At 42.6% G+C, this 22,133-nt stretch overlaps 1 long non-coding RNA gene across 1 annotated transcript in view; it reads right to left on the bottom strand.

Moving 5' to 3' along the window:
• Positions 1 to 907: 907 nt before the first annotated feature.
• The window catches only part of LOC142827130 (uncharacterized), a 58,648-nt gene continuing 37,422 nt past the window's right edge, over positions 908 to 22,133 (bottom strand). Inside the window, exons 2-3 of the long non-coding RNA XR_012901573.2 lie at positions 8,798 to 8,922; positions 908 to 3,691 (exon numbers count right to left, since the gene is read on the bottom strand). This is a non-coding gene — a long non-coding RNA (uncharacterized LOC142827130). The remainder of the gene's footprint in view (positions 3,692 to 8,797; positions 8,923 to 22,133) is intronic.

The following is a 22,133-nucleotide window of genomic DNA, read 5'->3' as shown; positions in this document are numbered from 1 at the left end:
AATGGTTTTCTATCATGGGGATAAGATGGTAGGAAAAAGTGGTTAGTCTCATAGCTCTTCTCCAAAACAAATGACAAGCATGTTGAAACAGTATCCCCCAACATGGTGGTTTTCACAGGGAAGATAAACTTGGTCTTCATGCTTTCTCAGTGAGCACAGAGATGGCTGCAGTAATGATTCAGCTTCCACCTAGCAGAAGGTTTTATCATTCAGAGCACAGTGCGTGCTGTTTGTCATTGTATTTGAATCTGTACAGCACCTTCTCTATCCAATTTACTGATTAGAAAGGTACAATGGCAAGGGGAGTTTTCTTATAGCTGTGATATTCTTTTTATTAAAAGTTCTCTTAAACCTGCAGAGGAGGGATGCAGGGAAGGGCCAAATTCTGCTTTCATTTTTCTCAGCTGATGATGGTCAAATGAAGACCCTACTATTAAATGGAGGGTGTCAAACATTAAGGCTATGTCTAGACTTCCCCCTCTTATGCAAGAGAATATGCAAATGAGGCAAAGTGGTGAATATCACCATGCCTCATTTGCATAGTTAATGAGCCACCATTTTTTGTGCAAGAGGCTTTTGCACAAAAAGGAGCTATCTACACGGCTCCTTTTTCTGCAAAACCCCTCTTGCGCAATAGCCGTTCTGCCGCTTTTTTTCAGGAAGAACAACTCTTGCACCAGAGGGGTGTTTTGCACAAAAAGGAGCCGTGTAGATGGCTCCTTTTTGCGCAAAAGCCCGTTGCCAAAAATGGCAGCTAATTAAGTATGCAAACAAAGTGTGGCAATATTCACCTTTTTGCCTCATTTGCATATTCTCTTGCATATGTCTATACATAGCCTAAGTGGCCACTGAGAATAAAAGATTAAAACATCTTCCTTTATACAAGCTCTTTTACTTAAATTATGTATTGGCTATATTAATTGTGAAACTCTGGTTTTTAGTTAGGTTTTAATTTATAGCTGTAATACAATACAGTGCTGAAAATGAGATACATATGTTAGAATGTCATGTCTATCATGGTTTTTGTGATACAGTGAAGAAAATGATTTTGTCAAGAGTATAATGCATAGAATGTGTCCCCCGCCCCCCAGGGTGGAGACACATTGCTGACAGCCTTTGTCAGCAATGCATCATTTTCCTGGACTAGATGACAGATGAGTACATAGAAATACATTCTCTCTCTCACACACAATGATATAATCCCATTGACCTCAATGATTTGACTGGGAGTGCAATTTGATGTACTGTTCTTTTTTCTGGTTACCCCATTCAGTATCTCAGATCTGTTTTTTCACACCCTTAAGAAAGAAATAACATGAAACTCCTGATGTAAAGAGTATCTATCTCAAAACTCTAGGACCTAATGAAGTGGGGAGAGGAGATGGACGCTTGACTCAAGCGTGAATTGGTACTTGACTAAAGGATTTTCTATTGCAATCTGAATTGAGGAAAAAGAGCTTCATTATGACCAGTTAGAATAAGTAGATGTTGTCTACAAGTTGAACCTCCGGTCTTGCAACATCCATGGTCTGGTAGGACCAGAGAGTCCTGATGGCTGGGAGTCCAGTAGCTGTGAGGGGGTTGGGGGAACAGTTGAGAGCGGGTCTGGGGTGGCAGTGGTTGTCAGGGGAGCCAGGAGCTTGGGGCTAGCAGTGGAGCCGGCCTAGGACAGGGAGTCCTGCAGCCAGGCTGGACTGGCAGCAGAGCCCAGCAGCCTGGAAACAGGGTATCTGGCAGGAGAAACCAGTTGAGGGCCTGTAGCCTGGTGGTCAGGGCTGGGGCTGACAGTGGAACCCAGCCTAGTGCATGGAGCCCAACAGCTGGGACTGTCAGTGGAACCTGGCAAGTCACTGGGCCAGGTTTAGGAGACAGGTGGCTGGAGACAATGAGCCAGGGCCAGCAACAGAACCCAGACAAAGGCCAGGAGTGGAGACAGACCAGCAGTAGAACTGAGCAAAAGGCATGGAGTCCAGAGAGAAGCCCAGCCCGATCTGCCGATGGACCCCAAAAAAGCCCGGAGTCTGTCAGCAGAGGAGCCAGAATTGAACTCCCCTGGTCCAGAAAACTCCTTAATTTGAGACTGGTTAGGTCCTGAAAGTGCCAGTCCAGGGAGGTCCAACTTACATTTTGTTTGAGCCTTCATAATTGTTAGGTTGAGTCAATACAGTTTCTTCAAATCAGCTAACACACTATTGAAGAGTGTCAGAAATATAGTATTATCCTTTCTTAGAAATCCAAACTCTTTATTAATCATTAAAAGTTCTTAACACACTATGTAATTAATCTTCAAAACAGCCTCAAAGATTTTAAATATATTATCAAAATACACACAAGGAGCAAGAGGGAGAAAAGCATACTTAACTTACCCAAGTCTACAATGGGTGTTTTTTTCAAGACTTGCAAATTCAGACTTCTGTGACTAATCCTCCGTGTCACAGCTCTCTAAGGGTACGTCTAGACTGCAGCACTATTTTGGGATACTGGAGGTAACTCAAAATAGCTATTCCATGTCTTTTGAACTAGCTCATTATTTTGAAATAGATTTCAGAATAACGGACTCGCTATTCTGACATCCCTGTAACCCTCATTAAACGATGGCTAAGGAATGTTTTAGAATAGCGTTTTTTTTGAAAATTTGGTGCTGTTAGACCAAGCTATTTCAAAATTAGCTCGCACTGATTGAATTTGCATAGCTCAAATTGTTTATTTTGAGCTAGCTCCACTGTGTAGATGCACCCTCACTTTCCCTCCACTTCCACTGTCAAATTATTAGCAGTGAAAATATAGGTTGAACCTCTGTGGTCCCAGACACTGATTCATCAACATCTGTGGTCCAGTAGGACCACAGATGTTGATGGATCAAAAAGCCCCAGCAGCAGACATTGGCAGCAGTTGGGAGTGGAGCTCACCAACTGGCAGACAGCAGAGCCCATGCAGCAGCAAAGCTGGCAGGGCTGCCAGAGCCAGTGGGGCCGCAGACTCCACAAAGCAGCAAAGCTGGAGCCCATGGGGCAGTGAACAGGGAAGCTAGTGGAGCTGTTGGAGGACTACCACACTCAGCAGGGAAACAGAGCCCACAGAGCCAGAGCTGATGGGGCAGCAGAGCCCAGAGGCTAGGGAGAGGAGCCCAGCCATAAGGCTGTTTCCCACCCACACACACACCTCCCCTGATCCAGCAAACACCCTTGTCTGAGATGGGTCAATTCCTGAGGGTACCCCAGGGAGGTCCAACCTGTAGCAGAATATCTTAGAAACTTAATCAAGTCTAGTCTGTTTTTCTAAATGTCTTTAAATTATCCTGAAAAAAAATCTCTACACAGAAAAATTAAAGGCTACTCAACACACGGCCCATGGGCCACATGCGGCCCGTGGCCCATTTCTTTGCAGCCCGCAGTGCAGTTTGGGTTCACATGGAACTCAACACATAGCCCACGGGTGGGAGAAAAAACAAAAAAAATAGTCAATATGCTGGTCTTCTTTGGTGATGTCCCCATGGGTGCTCCACTTGAAGTGTTGGTCTCGTCCTGGCGCCACAGGTCAGAGAGTCGTCAGCTGTGGTCCAGCTGGACCACGCATGCGTGGGGCGTGTGCTGCTCGCGCTGATTGTTAGCTTGCTTTGAGTCCGGCTTCCCGCCATTTCCTCCTTACTGTTCAACAGTCGCAGGTGGAGCAACTCCCTTCTCCTCAACTGCTAAAACAAGAATTCTGTAAATAGTTAGTCAGCCATTAGTAATTAGGTATTAAGTTAGTTAGTTACAGTTCTCTGAATAGTTTCCCATTTAAAAAAAAACAACCAAAAAATCGCTTATCTTCAGTTTCAAAATGCCAGCTTCCTCTGCCTTCAAGAAATGCTCTGAGTGCCATGACTCCATGCCAGCATCTAATGGACACTCACTTTGTGTCAAATGCCTGGGTCATGTACCTCACAAATGCCCACATTGCTAAAAACTGACTGGCAGAGCCAGACGGGACCGCGAAATGCGGCTGAAGCTGCTCCTCTGCACCAGCGCGCTTCAGCCGCAGGATGGACAATCTCAATGAATTAAACCGGCCACCCCGACTGTCTCTTCTAAGAGCAGGGACCAGAAATCATCCGGGCACCACCATCAGGGACAGCGGCATGCAAAGAGCTGCAGTATTTCCGAGCCCAGCCCCACCTCTAGCAGGGGGACGGATTGGGCAACGATGGTGCCTCTGAGATCTGAATCGGCATCAGAACCTTCATGCTCCCTCGGCACCGAGTACTTCAGCCCAAGCGGTCCTGACATCGGCGCCAGCAGCAGTGGCACCGACTATCTCAATGTTGGCTCCTAGCACTTCCTAGTGGCTTCATCCACTTCCATGCTGGCTAATGTGGCACCGTCCATCCCGGTTCCAGAGACTATGGCACCAGTCACCTCGAGGCTGGCTGCTACGGTGCCAAGCATAGCACCGACGGTTTTGGGGCAGGCTCGGTACCCCTTCACTCCAGCACTGTCACCAGTGCTGAGTGCCTTCTCAGCAAGCTCTTCGCCGGTGCCGGCTCCAGTGCCTGAAACTGACAAGTGCCAGAACACTAGTGTCTCAACCCCTAGGGCTGTACTGTGCCGGCTCCCAGAGTACTCATGGGCACTGCAGCAACAGGGCTTCCCCCACAGCTCACATCAATTAGTGCTGCATGCAGACGCTGATCATTCAGCAGGCACAGGGTTTCAGTTTCCACCAAGCCCTGAGCAGTTAGTTCCTCATCCACAAAGATCACCTTCTTCTGCCTTCTCTGAGCCACACAGGCATGAGACTCATGAAGTTAATACCTCGAGAAGATGCTACCAACGATACTCACCATCACTGCATCACTACCACAGACATTCTGGATCACCTTCGTACACCAGATGCAGATCTCGTTCACCTAGGTCACCCACACGCTCATCTTCACCTCGATACCATCATGAGTTCAGACGAAGATGCTCACCTGCATATTCATCTTCTCGTTATCATCGTGATCATCATCGTCACCATAGAGATTACCATAAGGAGCGAGGGTACTCTTCTGGGCATTCTTCTTCCCGATCCCCACAACGTTATCGGTATCATTTCCACAACAGCTCCAGGGTTCCTACTCCATCAGCTGCTTCCACTCGATCCTCGACGCCGGCTGGAAATGTGCCTCGCCCTCAAGTGCACTTAGTCAGCACAACTAGTAACACCGGAACAGCATCAGCAGGAACAATCCCCAATGGACCATTCTGCTACTTCATCCTCTTCAGATGATGTGGTGTTCCCTAGAAATTCTTCTCCAGTAGATGACAATCACCAGTTTCAAGACTCTTTAAAAAGGTAGCAGAATCACAGGACCTGCATGTAGCAGAAGTCCAACAGAAACAACACAAGTTGTTGAAGAATCTTCAAAAATCCAAAAAGGCATTAGTCTTTGACGATGCGATCCTAGAAATTGCCAATGACATATGGCAGGCACCGGCGTCTGCTCAGCCCACTCATAAGAGGACGGACAAGAAATATTTCGTTCCCACGGAAGAGATGGAATTTCTCTTCATGCATCCTCAATCAAACTCATTTGTTGTGGACGCACCCCAGCAAAAATCTAAGACATCACAACATATGAATGCTGTGGCTGATAAGGAATCTAAACGCTTAGATCTTTTTGGACAGAAAGTTTATTCTTCAGCCGCACTTATACTGAGAATGGCAAACTATATGGCCGATCTCTCTAACCATACCTTCAATAATTATTCAAAGATGGTAGCAGTTTTAGAGAACTTGCCTGACGAGAAACAGCAGTGCTTAAAATCAGTTGTTCAGGAAGGCTATACGGCCTCAACAATGGCCTTACAAATTTCCCTGGATATTGCCGATGCAGCGGCACGTGCCATGGCAACATCAGTAGTTATGATACTCTCTTCGTGGCTACAAATGGCCTCCGTACCTAAAGACTTGCAATCTAAGGTAGAAGACCTGCCTTTTGAAAGGCAAAGTCTATTCGCAGAGAAAACAGACCAAGTTCTGCATTTGGGCAAGGACTCTAGGACTACCCTGAAAACGTTAGGGATGTATACACCTCCATATCGTCGCAGACGATATACTCCCTACTTCGGACAGAGACACTTCTCGTATGAAGTACCGAGGTTCGGACAACAACAGCAACAACAATGCTCCAGACCACGTCAACAAAAGCGAAGACTGCAAACCGGACGAAACCCTAATTCCCAGAACAACATACAGCAAGTTTGATGGTGTGATTGAGGGACTGAGAACCATTCCTTTAACGTACGACCCGGAAACACAGAAGTTATTCCATCATCGACTGAGACCGTACCAGCACAGATGGTTTATCATCACCACAGACCGTTGGGGCTGAGAGAGAGTAACATCAGGATATTCCAACCCTTTTCTTTCCCATCCCCCCAACATCCCTCCAACTCCATCCCTTTTCAGGGACCCATTTCACGTGAATCTCCTAATGCAGGAGGTTTTCTGTCTCATAGAGATTGGTGCGGTGGAGGCAGTATCCGATCAGTTTTGGGGCAGGGGATTCTACTCCCGCTATTTTCTCACCGAGAAGAAATTGGGAGGATGGAGACGGATACTGGACCTGCACAATCTCAATCGGTACTTCAGGAAGCAGAAATTCAGGATGGTGACTCTAACTTCTATATTTCCAACCCTGAACAAAGATGATTGGTTCACGTCCCTCATTCTACAAGATGTGTATTTCCATGTGACAATACACACAGCACACAGATGTTTTCTGAGGTTCATCGTGGGCACGCAACACTTTCAGTACAAAGTCCTCTCGTTTGGCCTTTTCTCCACACCCAGAGTGTTTTCAAAGACACTTGCGGTGGTGGCAGCATACCTTCATCGTCAAGGCATCATGATCTTCCCATACCTGGACGACTGCCTGATCGAGGCTCACTTGTTTGAGAGTGCACTTTCGGCCACTCAGGTTTCACAACACTTATTCACAGATCTGGGCCTTGTATTGAAAGTCTTCTCTCATACCACAAAAATCCCTCGTGTTCATTGGGGCACGATTAGCCTCTACGACCGCCAGGGCCTATCTTCCTACAGAAAGGTTTCACAATATTCAAAACCTCACAAAGTCACTGTCCATCAGCCCAAGAGTGTCAATACTTACTTGTCTCCAACTCTTGGGACACATGGCAGTGACAATATATGTAGTGCAATGCCAAACTACGCCTCAGGTGTCTGTAACATTGGCTGCTGTCCATATATCGTCTGGGCAATTGCAACATACACAGGCTAGTAACACTGTCACTGACAGTGAAATGATCCCTCGCGAGCTGGAATTCTCCGACCAACATGCTCTTGGGGGTTCCCTTCCACCATCTGCATCCCACTGTCTAAGTTACTTCAGACACCTCTCTCCTAGGATGGGGAGCCCACTGCGAGGGTGAATTCACTCAAGGCCAATGGAATGCTCAAGAAGCCCTGCAGCACATCAATCTTCTGGAACTCAGGGAGGTATTCAATGAATGCAAGATATTCTTTCCCAATATCTGTGGTCAGAGTGTCCAGGTCTTCTCCAACAACACCACCCCAGTGTACTACATCAATTGACAAGGAGGGGCCCGATCAAGGTCCTTGTGTGCAGAAACCAAGAAGTTATGGAACAGGTGTATCAACCACAAGATCACTCTCATGGCATCATACCTACCTGGCAAAGACAATTCCATTGCAGATGCCTTGAACAGTCACCTGTTTCTTCAACATGAGTGGTAACTCAATCACGAAGTGGTCCTTTCCATATTCCAGCGCTGGGGGTACCTCAGTATAGATTTGTTTGCCACACATCACAACACCAAATGTCCCAGATACTGTTCCAGAGCCAGTCTGAGCCCCGAATCTCTGGGGGATGCGTTCCTGATCAGCTGGGCTCACCACTATCTTCTTAATGCCTTCCCTCCTATTCCACTTCTCCCCAGTGTGCTGGAGAAGATAATCAACGACAGGGCCACGGTGATACTAATAGCGCCCTTCTGGCTCAGACAGACCTGGCTCCCTCTTCTTCTGCAAATGTCTCGCTGACCACCTTATCCGCTACCCAAATGGCCAGATCTGCTCATGCAACCAGGGATGTTCATCGACCAAATGCATCTCACGGCATAGTTCCTACTTGGTTCCATAGCGCAGAGGCACTTTGTTCACAAGAGGTGAAACATATATTATTTCACAGCAGGCGTGACTCCACATGAAAGACTTACCTTTATAAATGGCATCGGTTCCATTCCTGGTGTACAGACAACGGGTTCGATGCGATGTCCACCCCACTCCACTGCATTCTGGACTATGCCCTCCAACTGCACCTGTCTAAACTGGGTCTTTAATCCATTAAAGTCCATCTTTCAGCGATTTCCGCATTCAGACAATCAGTTGAAGGGTTTTCAATTATGTCTTACCCTATGACTAAACGTTTCCTGAAGGGATTAATGAACTTACAACCTCCACACAGAAAACCTTCTATTCTCTGGAATCTTGAGTTCGTTTTGGACACTCTCACGTATCCACCCTTCGAGTCTCTAGCCACATGTGACATTCAGACTCTCACCATGAAGGTGATATTCCTTCTAGCCATAACATTGGCCAGATGAGTCGGAGAATTGGCAGCTCTTTCAGCTGATCCTCCGTACATTCTCTTCACCAACCAAGGGATAATACTACGCTCGCACCCAAAATTTCTACCGAAGGTGAATTCACAATTTCATATTAATGAACCTATAATACTCTCGATTTTTTACCCCAAACCACATGCAACGATTCACGAAGCCCGTCTACATACCTTAGACGTCTGCAGGGCGCTCGCCTTTTATCTGGATCAGACTCGCCCCTTTCAACAATCCCAACAGCTCCTCCTGTGTGTCGATGGGAAATCCAAGGGCCAACAGTTGTCTTCACAGCAGATATCTAAAATAATTGTGAAATGTGCTATACTTTATGGAACAAGTCCATATCAACGCCTATTACGGCTCGTTCCACTAGAGCAATGTCTACTTCTCTACCTTTTCTCAAAGGAGTCCCAATCCAAGACATTTGCCGTATGGCAACATGGTCTTCAGACATGACATTTGCTAAGCACTATGCCATCAATAGAGTTGCTCGAGAATCAGCACTGTCCTCTGCGGTGCTGTCCACAGCAGACAGATCTTAATTCCGATCCCCCCTCCTCAGACGAGGCTACTGCTCTGTACTCACCTCAAGTGGCGCACCCACGGGGACATCACCAAAGAAGAAGACGAAGTTACTCATCCTGTACAGTAATGATGTTTCTTCGAGGTGTATGTCCCCATGGGTGCTCCACGACCCACCCTCCTCCCCTCATAGGAGTTTATGTTTTTCAGGAGTGATCAAGTTCGGAGGAACTGGCAGGAAGCCGGACTCGGCGCAAGCTAACAATCAGCGCGAGCAGCACGCGCTCCACACTTGCGCGGTCCAGCTGGACCATGGCTGACAACTCTCCAACCTGCAGCACCAGGACGAGCCCGACACCTCAAGTGGAGCACCCACGGGGACATACACCTCGAAGAAACATCGTTACTGCACAAGATAACTTCGTCTTCTGTTGATATGCGCTTTAGTAGTTAAATTCCTGGACTAGCATTGCTCATTAAAAGTGCTGTCATATGGATAGGATTTGGGTAAATATTGCACTGTATTAGTATCAGAGGACTGACTTAAATGGGACCTGTGTGTTGTGTAGTCTTGCCTTAATCTTTGTATTCATGTCTGTCAGTATGAAATAAGCTATTTGCATATATTTTCATGTATATGCAACCACACCTAAGTTGTGGCCCTCAGCATGTGCTGTGAGCTGGTATTGTGGCCTCTGGGGCTTCCAAAGTTGAATAGCCCTAATTTAAAGTATGCATAAAACAAAAATACATCTGCCACATATGGAGATAAAACAAAAAAAGCAGTCATGTAGCACTTTAAAGACTAACAAGATGTTTTATTAGGTGATGAGATTTCATGGGGCAGACCCACTTCTTCAGATCATATTCTGAAAGTGAATTGGCATGACCATTATATAAAAGAGGGATACAATCAAAAAAGTAAACAATTTACAAACTAACAAATCAGCTACATAGAACAGAAGGTGGGGGCGGAGGGACAAGGAGATATATTGCAATATATGGAGACATATTGCAGTCAGTCATAGACTTGAATTTTTAAGGTGTGTTTGTCATTCTAAAATTTCTTTTAATTCAAGGCCTGCAGCTTATCCGTTTTGACATGCAGGGACTCCAGTAGATCTCTAACAGATTCTCCATTAAACCTTTACCACTCTGGGCACTCAGAATGATGATGTTTGGCATAATATCTCTTAAACAGGAGGAATGGGCTCAAAGAAGTTATATTGCTATGACTAGCATGTCAAAAGAAACTCTCTGTCCTGTCAGTTATTGAAGCATTTTAAAAGATTTTCAAGTAGCATATGTGTCCAACAGTAAGAAAATAATAAATAATGCATTCTCCCAGAGATACTGTCCACTATCTTTGTCAACTGACAAGTCTCTTCCTCAGTGTCAGTTAATGCCCCGTGTCCTGAATGCTGATCTCCTTCTTTCTGTGCCCAGATGTTGAGGGGAGGGTAAAGCTATTTCCAGTACTACCCCCAATTCCCAAGACCCCACAAATCACTCTCTGTGATTCGCAACAAGGAGGTGGCTGAAATTTGGCAGGTTAGGTGCACACTGGTTGGCAGTAGAGAAATAAGTCATTTGTAACTGGAATTATTCCCCTTCGCACAACTACAGCTCACTCTGCATCTAAATACCAAAGTTCCTCAGTCTTGCATTGGTTGTGCTACCAATCATGCTTGATAGCTTAAACGTTCCCTGGGGTTAACCTTGAGGGAGCCTGAATCAAATCGGATTCAGTCATGTTGCTGCCCATTAGCATAGAGAAAACAAACAAAGCAATTAATCCTCCTAAGGAGGCTGTTCCACAATACATCAATCACTGAGAAAGTGTCATCTCTTACCTCCTGTCTAACCTCCATTACCCAAGGATCAAATATACTCTAAGCCGCCTACCTGCACAAAGAGCCTAGTGCACGCACCCATACACAGCTGGTCCCAATTCATTAGCCACTTTTAAATCAAGACTAATATGCATGAATGAGAAAACTGCCTGATGGATTAAGGAAAGAAGTACTCTCCCCTTCCCCCACCCCTTTGTAGCTCTTATTTATTTATTTATTTCCTTTGGCAGGTTTCAGAATTCAACAAAGAGGGAACAAAGCCTGGTGGGCTCAAAGCCCATTCTCCATTTTTTTCAAATAAGTTTTCCATTAGCTCTGTGTGTATGTGTGTGCGCGCGTGATTTTTTCATTTCACTTCATACTATTGTTTCTGTTACTTCTTTTGTTCAGTGGAGTTTCAGGCCATACAAATGCACAGGATTTCTTATTAGGGCAGAGCTTCTAGGCACTACCATTGTTAGAGCCCTAGCAGTGTTTCCATTCAAACATTCAAAGCTTAGACGTTTTAATTCTCACTGAAATAAAACTTGGCCTATGAGTTCAAAGCCCAGAGGTGGTTTTGGTTTCCAAATAATATTTCATTGACTTTGATTAAGCTGGTTTATTCTTTTTCTTTTTTCTATTTTCATCTGCAAAAGCCAAAACAAATATACATTATACCAGGATGGGCTCTGTATAGTGACAGGGAACATTGTAAGGAATATAGGAAAGAATTAGAAAGAAAGAGGATGTATAACTATGCTATTGAGCTATGGAAAAAATAGTGAAGAAATTTTGTGGTCATGTAAAAGGCAGTAAATTATACAGAGGAAGTTACATACTTTATTATTTACACCGATGTTTGTGGAGGGTTTTAACCAGTAGGCCTATTTTTTTCACTTTTATCAAGGAAAGTCCAGAATATCTCCAAGTATTCAGCTTCTCAGCTACACAGGTCTGATCACATGGAGTGACAGACATAAAAAAATATCCCTTCGTCTTAAATTGTGCACACAGATCTGCTTTTAAAGTCTCAACTTCTCATTCTGTGTTACAGCACATACAGTTACAAAATGCTGCTAATTACACTAATTTATGCAGAATCCTGGATGGATTTGCACCCCAAATATATAATTTTAATTATCCATGGAAGATTGGATCTTTTATATCAAAGCTGCAGATTGAAATCTAAGTAACAATAACATAGCAACTATAATATTTTCTAAGTAGCCAAGTTACCTATCTCTGTGTCAGTGAGATATCCTAGTGATAAAGATTGGGCTAGGCACTCAAATTCATGATTCTTGGTTATTTGAAGGAAGCTTTCAAGGAAAGGTCTTCAGTTTTGGAATGTGCTTCACTTCCCTGTGATCTTTCCCTGTGATTTTACAGCATTTTAATCTGTTGAACTTCAGAACAAATTGCAAGGTCCCATCTACTTTTGCAAACTTTGCCTCAGGCTCTTATGTCAGTGTTAAAAGAAGCAGACTGATCATTTGGATGAGGATGGTGGTGTAATAAGGGTTCTTATAGAATCATAGAACACTAGAACCGGAAGGGACCACAAGATGTCATCGAGTCCAGTCCCCTGCCCTCACGACAAGACCCAATAGTGTTTAGAACATCTCTGATAGATGTTGATCTAACCTGCTCTTAAATATCTCCAGAGGTGGAGATTCCATAACCTCCCTAGGCAATTTATTCCAGTGTTTAACCACCTTGACAGTTAGAAAGTTTTTCCTAATGTCCAACTTAATCCTCCCTTGCTGCAGTTTAAGCCCATTATTTCCTGTCCTATCCTTAGAGCCCAAGGAGAACAATTTTTCTCCCTCCTCATTGTGACACCATTTTAGATACCTGAAAACTGCAATCATGTCCCCTCTCATTCTTCTCTTTTCTAAACTAAATAATCCCAATTCTTCCTTCATAGGTCATGTTCTCTAGAGCTTTAATCATTCTTGTTGCTCTTCTCTGCACCTTCTCCAATTCTATAGGTCAACATGAATGAAATCTCAAATTTCTGTGGTATAAAGCATGTGCATGTTCATAAGGGATAAGTGTTGTTTAGCAAACTGGTGGAAAATAAATAAATAAATGTTAATGACATGTCTAAGGAAACACCAAAGGAAAAAATCAACAAAAAAACCAAGCCCAAATAATAAACAACAACCTTGCCCCCAGATATTAAAACTGTAGGCTGAAAACACATAGGCTGCGTCTAGACTGGCATGATTTTCCTCAAATGCTTTTAACGGAAAAGTTTTTCCATTAAAAGCATTTGCGGAAAAGAGTGTCTAGATTGGCATGGATGCTTTTGTGGAAAAAGTGCTTTTGCGCAAAAGCATCCATGCTAATCTAGACGCGGTTTTGTGCAAGAAAGCTCCGGTGGCCATTTTCGCCATCGGGCTTTTTTGCGCAAAACAGTTTTTACCTGTCTACACTGGCCCTCTTGTACAAAACCATTTGCACAAGAGGGCTTTTTCCCAAGCGGGAGCGTCAGTGTATTTGCGCAAGAACACTGACAATCATACATTAGATTGTCAGCATTCTTGTGGAAATTCAAGTGACCAGTGTAGACAGCTAGCAAGTTTTTGCGCAAAAGCGGCCGCTTTTGTGCATTAACTTGCCAGTCTAAGCGCACCCACAGTAAATACCTGCTTACCTCATAATCTTAAAATATATCAGAAATACCTTTCCTGTTCTCCGTTTTAGCCAGCTCAATAATGTATTTTTATGTACTCTTTTGTATTTGCTGTAACAAGACAGAACAAAGGAGAATAACACACACAACATGAACGGTTTCTAAATGTTTCCAAGCTTCACAAATTCAAGCTGTCAAAGCTGAGTATAAACATCATGGCTGTTTATGAACTTACCCCTGCCTGCTCAAAAAGCTTTCAAATGAAAACACTGCATTGATTTTGTGACTTTTTTTCAGTACTGGGAAAACATTGCTTTATAAAAAACTTGCTCTTTTCCTGCTTATAACAAAGTCGTCTTGTATCTGGATCACAATGTATCATTGGAAAAATACATATTTTAAATAACTGTTAAGTTAGGACGTTAGTTAAAAGACAACAAAACTTGTAAGCATATTTTACTTCCTTTGGGGACTATTCAACTGAATTATTTTGTGAAACCTATAAGGAATTTAAGAAACCATAAGAATAAGCCAGCACATGACAGACATCAACAAAGTCTTAGCCTGTCCTAACTAGAGCACTTCTATACACGTCACAGAATACTGGAGAAGCAACAAAAGCAATCATAAAAATGAAAAATCCATTTCAAGTAAGAGATAAAAGAATATCTTTCACATATACAGAGCATAAAATATATCAAAGTGCATTAAATGCCACCAGCACAATGTTTTCAGATAGTTCATACAGTGGCCTAACATCTCCCCTAAAACAGCATGGTCATTGCAAGCCAAAGTAAAGCTAAATAAATAAATAAAAATTATTCCATAAAAAGGATTATTCTCCAACCTACTTGAACAAACAAAGACCTCAAAAAAAAAAAAATAGAAACAGTGGCCCAGTAAGCCCTGGGGCAAAAGGGAACAACATCAAGAAAGAGCATGCTTGGGTTTAGGGAAAAGATTGCAACAAATAATTCTGTTTTATCACCTTTACTTGCTCTAAGCCCTGGCACCCCTATCAAGCTGATTCCTTGGCTATTCTTTGTTTTCTTCTCTCCTGACTCTCACTTAGCTTTTTTTTCTGAACTGAGAAGTCATTAGCAGAATAGTGAAAGTCAATAAGGAGAGATATTGGTGAGCTCTTCCTCCATAGTCACAGGAATAAGACTTACAGGTGGCAGATCAAAAGTGCAGGGCAAAAATATTTTCCCTTCCCCATCTTCTCAGTTCCTGAGAGAGACTTTTCTACCTTACTTTTTGTGAGAAAGGTTGGGAAACACTGCTGGTAAGTAGACTAAGGAAACTGAGAGGCAAAAAAAACCCACCACACACAACAATGAACAGCATATAAGGGCTCCACCACCTATTACAGTGCACTTATTTTAAAATTATGCAAACTTCTGCATTCATAATCACCATTCCATCCAATAATAATGGAAAACAAAATGTGAAATAAACATCATGGAACATGTTGACCCAATTTACCATCACTATGTTTCAGAGTTAACGCTAGATAAACAGAGTAGACTTTGCCCTTCAGGAATATCAGCCTAGCTGTAACACACATTTCCCAGAGAACAACTCTGCCTCAAGAGTTGACTTGTATCAGGGTATGTCTATACTACAGTTTTGTTGGAAAACGGCCTTTTTTCCAACAAAAGCTTAGTTACATCCACATTGCAATCATAGTCTTCCAAAAGTAAATCAAAAGAACAGAGGGTTTTTTCCAGCATTGGTAATCCTCTTTCTATGAGGAAGAAGCCTTTTCCCAAAAGAGCTCTTTCAGAAAAGGCATGAGTGGACGGGGAAGAGGGAGTTCTTTCGAAAGAAGAGGAAAAAGCATAGGTGCCCTGGTGGCCACTCCATCCATAGTAATCACAGCTTAAATGCGAGATAGAGTCCATTCAGTGCGGACGCTATCTTTTGAAAAAGCAGATCACGTTTTCGTTGCACTTTTGTGTGTGGACACTGTCTTTCAGAAGACTTTTTTGGACGATCTCTTCTGAGAAAAGGTTCTTCCAAAAGAAGCCTACAGTCTAGACATAGCCTCAGAGATCAGAGCAGAAAGAGGGAAACTTTCAGCTCATACAGCTGCCTCTCAAAAGAACACTAAGTTTTAATAAACTAAACGACCAACACAGAACGTCTTTTCAAGACTAAACATTTGTTTTCACATTAAAAATAATTTAAGAGAATATGTTACAGCATCACCTGGTAACAAATTGACAATTAATCCTAAAATCTAATACTTTTCACATTGTGAAAGAATTCAAGGTACAGATTAGAACTTGTATTCCTCAGAACAGAAACGAGGGCAGTTTAGACAATGACAGCATTTAATTAAAATAGTAATTAGCCATAGGAATAAGTTTGAAATAGTTAAATTATGGGAGGAACAATAATTTAGGTAATTTGGGCTAAACATAAATTCACAAAAAATGTTATAGATGGATTGTTTGTTCAATGTAAGGAAGGGGTTCCAAAGTACCTTGAAACCAGACTTGTGGGCACTTTGGGACCAAATAATATATAATTAGGACAGCAAACCTTCCAAACGGGAGCATCTGCCTGTTTCACAAGTACAAACCTTTTCTATTCTTCCCTGACTAGGTTTACATTACAGTAGAACCTCAACGATATGGACACCAGAGTTATGGACTGATCGGTCAACCAGATATCATGTCAGGCCAGAAGTAACCAGAGCAAAAAAAAAAAAAAAAAAAAAAAAAGCAAATCCTGTACTATATTGCATCTTAAAGATAGGCACATCTGAGCAGCCTGTCCCATCCTCGTCTTCCATGAATATGGAAACCATATACAAGAAGTTTAAAATGGAATGAAGAAGGAAATTCCAGCTAAAGCCCCCCAAATCCACAGTCATTCAACCATTGTCCTTTTAATTTGTGCATCCATAAATTTGCCATTCCTTTGCAAGCTCCTTTGTGACCACACTTTTACATTCTTATCTACTTAAGTAAAGATTAATATCTACCTCTTCAAATTTAGAGCATGCCCTGCTGTCTTGTCAGCCCTCTCATTTCCAATTATTCTCATATGTATAGGAATACATTCTATTGTTGTATGGTGTATGCTCAGAAATAATACTATTCTCCATATTCATGATACAAAAATCAACATAGCCTATTTTTATAGTGTTAGCAGGACATAGTGCTGTAAATTATAAGTAAATAAAGATGGGTGGTATAATGTTTGTAGACACCCCCCCCCCCCCCAAAAAAAAGAAAAACTTGTTGATCATGTTCCCTGGTGCTCTGGGCAATAGTGCAAAAGAAGCCTTCCTGTGTTTCCTTAAGGATACTAAAATGAAGTGTTATATATATATATATATTGAAAATAGAATGAAGAAGGTTATTACAGTTAGAATACTGAAAATCCACAGAGATCTGCTTTATATCTATGGGAATCCACCTTTGTAATATGAATGCTAATATCAGCAGTTCATCTTTGCAGATACAGATGCAGATACACATTTTGTATCTGGAACACTGCATATTTGCAGATACCTGCTTTATCTACATGGCTATCCACATCCACAGATGTGGATATGGATATCCACAGATCATTTTTGCAGATGCAGATACACATTTTGTATTTGGGTAGGGCTTTAATTATAGACTGGTGTCAATTATGTCCTGCTGTACCAAAAAAAAACAACAACAAAGGAGGAGGCTTCAGGGAGGAGCTTTTGAAACACCCCTTATAACCATGGCCCCTGTTTGAACCACAGAAACCATGGAGCCAGGGCTGGGGCCAGGGCTATGATGGTTGGGGTGAACAGTTGACAGAACAAGAGGTCCAAGGCGGGGGCCAAAGCTGAGGGAAGGATAGAGCTGGGACCCAACTCACAGCTGGGCCACGGTGGTGGCTGGTATCCAGTCCTCTGGCCAAGTGTGGAGCTGCACTGAGGCTGGGAGTGGAGCCAGATGTGGGGCCAGAAGCCAGGACCATAGCTGGAGGCAGAACTAGACTAGGGTTATGACTGGAACACTTGGTTGAAAAAGCACCCTGGGCAGTTAAAAGTTTGCTTAGCAGTGCTGAGGGGCTAAAGTTGGCTAGTTCCTACTTGTACTGAATCTGTGCAGTAGCCCAGAAACAGCTAGCAGGTTCCAGGCAATGGGGTCAGGGAATCTACACATTGCTCCTACTCTGAGCGCTAGTTCTGATCTCCCATTGGCCAGGAACTGTGGCCAATGGAAGATATGGAGGCAGTGCCTGCTAGTAAATTCAGTGCACAGAACTCCCTTGTCCCCCTCATTCTAGGCGATGGACCAGCTGGCCACTTCCAGGGCATGGTGCAGAGACAGAACAGTCAAGGAGCCTGCCTTAGTCCTGCACTGCTGACTGGGAGCTTCCTAAAGTAAGCCCATATCCCAGCCCTGAGTCTTCCCCCCAATCCACAGCTCCCTTTTACACTCCAAACCCTTCCTCCAAGCCACCCCCCCCTCAGAGTCTGCATCCCAGTTTGAATCCTGATCCCTTGCCTTGGCCTGAATCCCTGTCCTATACCCTGTCCAAATTAGTGAGGGTATGGTGGAGTGATCCACTGAGGGAGTGAACGTGGGTCCTCTGTGAGGGTGGAGCAGAAGGTGGGACCTCAGGGAAAGATCAGGGCTAAGGTGTTGATTTCCATGCATGCAGAAAGTTGACAACCCTAGGCCAGAGCAGAGCTGGGGTTGGTGCAGAGGTGGACAGCACTCCATAGGGGTTGATGCAGGCCTGATGTACCCCCCAATATTCTGGGGAGCACACCTCACCATTTGGGGGCCTCTGCACTAGAGCAAAATGGAGGTGGCTAGGGATGAGGAGAAGTTCTAGTAGTGCTGGACTCTTTCCCTGGGTAGAGTCAGGTGAGAAATCAAGAGGGGTGAAATTGCATCTGGGGTCAATTAAGTTTGGCCAAGAGTTGGGGCAGGTGTTAGATAAGTGAGGTAGGAAGTAGCCCAGGGAAACAAAAATAGGGTCCAAAATTGAATAGACTCTGGCTTCCAGTCCTGGGCTGGAATCCTGAGTAGTGGGCAGGGCCAGGTTCCCTTATCAGTCATTGGGGAAATGACACTGGACTGGTCTTCGACATGGCATATGGACAGCTTGTGCAATAGGATTTTGATACCTCTGAAGCAGAGGACTAAACTGTGACTTGAGTGGAAGACCCAGTCACAAAGAGGGAGCACCTCAAGTCCCAAACAAAGACAGATCATAGTGCAAGCTGCTGCCTGGTAGAAGAGCCACACTGTGTGAGAGCTAAAGTTTTTATTTTTATTTTTGGATTAATAATGTAGCAATGTAAGGTAACATATTATCATTTAATATTTTATTAAATTAAGCCCGTTAGTAAGATATAGATATATTCCTTTGTTTTAAAATTTAGTGAGTTTAGTAAGTGAAGAAATACAGTTTTGGTATTGTGTCTGTTAACAAGACTAGAGAAATGTTGAAGGTTGAAACCTTAATTGTTTGATTTACAAGGCCTTTTTGCTTTGCCCATGTGGGATACTCTTGTATTATGCTTTTCTTTGAAAGTCCTTGTAAAAGATTGTTTGTGTGTGAAAGTGGTATGTATGTGTCGAGATAAAGGTGCGAACCAGATGTCCAGAGGAAGGAGGGACAAAGCGTGGGTGAAAACAGACTGATCAGCATCAGAGAAACCATCAGTAACCACCAGTGTGAACACATGGTCAAAGAGTGATCGGATTGGCAGATTGACGGTTTTAAAGTGAAGCAAGCACCCCTAAAAGATGATTGATTACAGGATGAGCTTTGGAGATGTTTTGGGAATGATTGACATCAACAAGATAACACACCAGACACAGACTTACACAGCAGAATCCATAGACTTCAACAGAGAAACGGATTATAAAAGCACGGTGCTTTGCTTAGGAACTTTGGGTTCGTCTTGCCACCAATTCCATATGAGAATCGGATCGTGACCGAAAGTCCCTGCTTTCCCTCAGTGATTGATATAACTGGCCACTAGATTGATACAGACTCTGGACTAGTAACTATAACATCGTCTGGTGGGACTGTATGTGTGTATGGTGTTTGTGTGTGAGTGATTGAAAAGCATATGCAACTGTTGTATTCTCAATAAATGTGGCGTACTGCCTTTTCCCCTATAAAAGATCTTGTGTGCTTCGTTTAAGCACAACATTTATTGAGAATACAATCCCAACACTAATGCCCACAGATGATTTAAAGGGTCAATGGTGGTAGGTGATTTTACTTTTGCTTGAGGGTTGTATAAATCTATTCTTATGTGAAAAACACCAATTACGGACTATTGCAAAATTTCATTTTTAAGGGGAATTTGACTCTTAGAACTAGTCACAAAAGAATCTATAATTATCAACTTCTATAATTAAAAATGGCCAGCCAATCTTAATTCTAATTAAAAATAATGTAACTCAGGATGAGATATTTAAATAGTTCATTGTATCAGGCAATTCACACAATGTTAAAATGAAATCGACAGGCATGATGGTCTTCAGATTAGTGTTCTACACTGGGCATTAGCCAATATGGATTCAATGCTCTTGTAGCTTCCCTGTGTAAGAATATGGAGAAGTCACTTAATTTTGTGTGTCAATTCCTCATCTATAAAATGGAATAATAATTAGAGCCAGTCAGGAAATCATGTTAGTTCCCTCAAAAATTGGGTAACATTATTTTTCAAATGTATTGGGTCATTGATCGAAACAATAAAAACTCTAAATCCAGTTCACTTCCCTCCCCCTTCTTGGCAAATGAAAAGCTTTTCTGGTGAGCTTTTATTCATTCACAGTTCATTAATTAAAAAGTTGCACTATTCCATGCACTCTTATTGTATCTGCTAAAAATATTTGTAAGCCTTTTTATTAGAGCCACCCAGGCTTTGAGTTTGAGTGACAATTCATTTGGTAGCCTTCCTGTGCTCGATATCAAGCCTTTGTTTATAGAAATTAGTTGTGTGTTGTGCTTCTGTTTTGACAAACAAAATTGTATGTGCTTCAAAACCTCTTCCCTCAATGATAAGATTCCTGTAATAGATGAGGCAGTGAAAACTATTCCCCTCACTCTGTCATCATTGCAACATTTGGCCAGTCATTTCTGAAGATTAAAAAAAGAAAAGAATAAACATGAACGCGCATACACACACGCACACACACAGGAAATTTAGTACTGAAGGAATTTTCCATATTAAAAAAGCTGTAGGGAGAAAAATAGTACAACAATTTCATTTTAAATCCACATTTTCCTTCTCATTATACAATGGCGTAGAGGTGGATTTATGCTTGATTTGTTTAGACAAATCACAAGCAGCCTGATCGATGTTAGTTAAACTCTGTTTTAAAAGTTAGTGAATGAAGGGCAAGTATACACATCCAGACTTCAAAATCATATAGTTTTTAAATTTTAAATTATGAGAAAGCTAAAATAGGGATATGGAAGAAAAAAATGTAATGTCAGCCTTAATTAAAGCATTTCTGCTCATTACACTGAAGTTTGTCCCTTAATCCACACAATCCAGGTAAATGGGCTTCCTGGGACATCATATACATTTTCGTTGTTGTTATTTTTCACCTGAGTAGTTTCGCTCCTTCCCCCTTTAATTAATTCTCATTTTGAAGTAAGAATCAACTTTAAACAGCCTTTTAGTTTGTTTTCCTCCATTCTGCATGCATGGCAATACAGTGCTTATCATGGGGACTGCGGTCCTAGTGTTTTAGCTGTTCACAGACATGACCCTTCTGTATATTGTTCCTAGTCCAACAAAATATCAAACTTTCAGTTTGTGCAAGAGCAGTGTTTCCTGCAGTCCTTTGTCTAGCATTCTTAAAAGCTAGCCTTTTTAAAATGCCAAGAAAAAGAGCTAGCATTAGAACTGATCTCTACTGTTGCCATGCTAGAGCCACGTGTGGTCCTAAATGAGAAAATGATGGCAACCTCCGCTCTGTGAACACTATTCAGTTATGTGCACACACAGCCTAAAACTGTCTGTGGAGCTGTGGAGCCTGTAGTGCTCTTCCCCCCCCCCCCCCCCCCCCCGCTGTGCCTCATGCTCATGAGTCATAGATGATAAAAGACATTTAGTATTTTTGACTGCCAGTCCTAGAGTTGAATATTGATAAAAGAAAATAGTTCCATTCCTGGCACAGTTCACTCTGTTAAAAATACATTATGGCACTGAAACAAGTGACCATTAACTTTTGACTGCAGCAGTCAACAATTATAAGGAGATATTTTTATACTTTTAAAATATACGAAATATGAATTGATAGGCTGATAATAGTATAGGGGAAAGTGAAATCTCTTCTTATATAATCAAAGCTTAGGCTAAGCAATAGCAGATCAAGACTTGACTTTGGGCTTCTCATGGGAAACAAAACATTTCCAGAGAAAGAGGGCAGCTGTCCCAGGCACTAAATGAAAGGTGTACTTAGCAGCAAGTCAATGCACCATAAAACCCCAGTACAAGAAAACATTTTTCAAGGTTCCCTGGATGTGAGGTACTTTGAA

This window comes from Pelodiscus sinensis, chromosome 2 (genome assembly GCF_052426305.1).
Source record: "Pelodiscus sinensis isolate ZL-2025 chromosome 2, ASM5242630v1, whole genome shotgun sequence".
NCBI lineage: Eukaryota > Metazoa > Chordata > Testudines > Trionychidae > Pelodiscus > Pelodiscus sinensis.
Note: the sequence above shows the minus strand (reverse complement) of the source record. Positions and strands in the feature narration are given on the sequence as shown.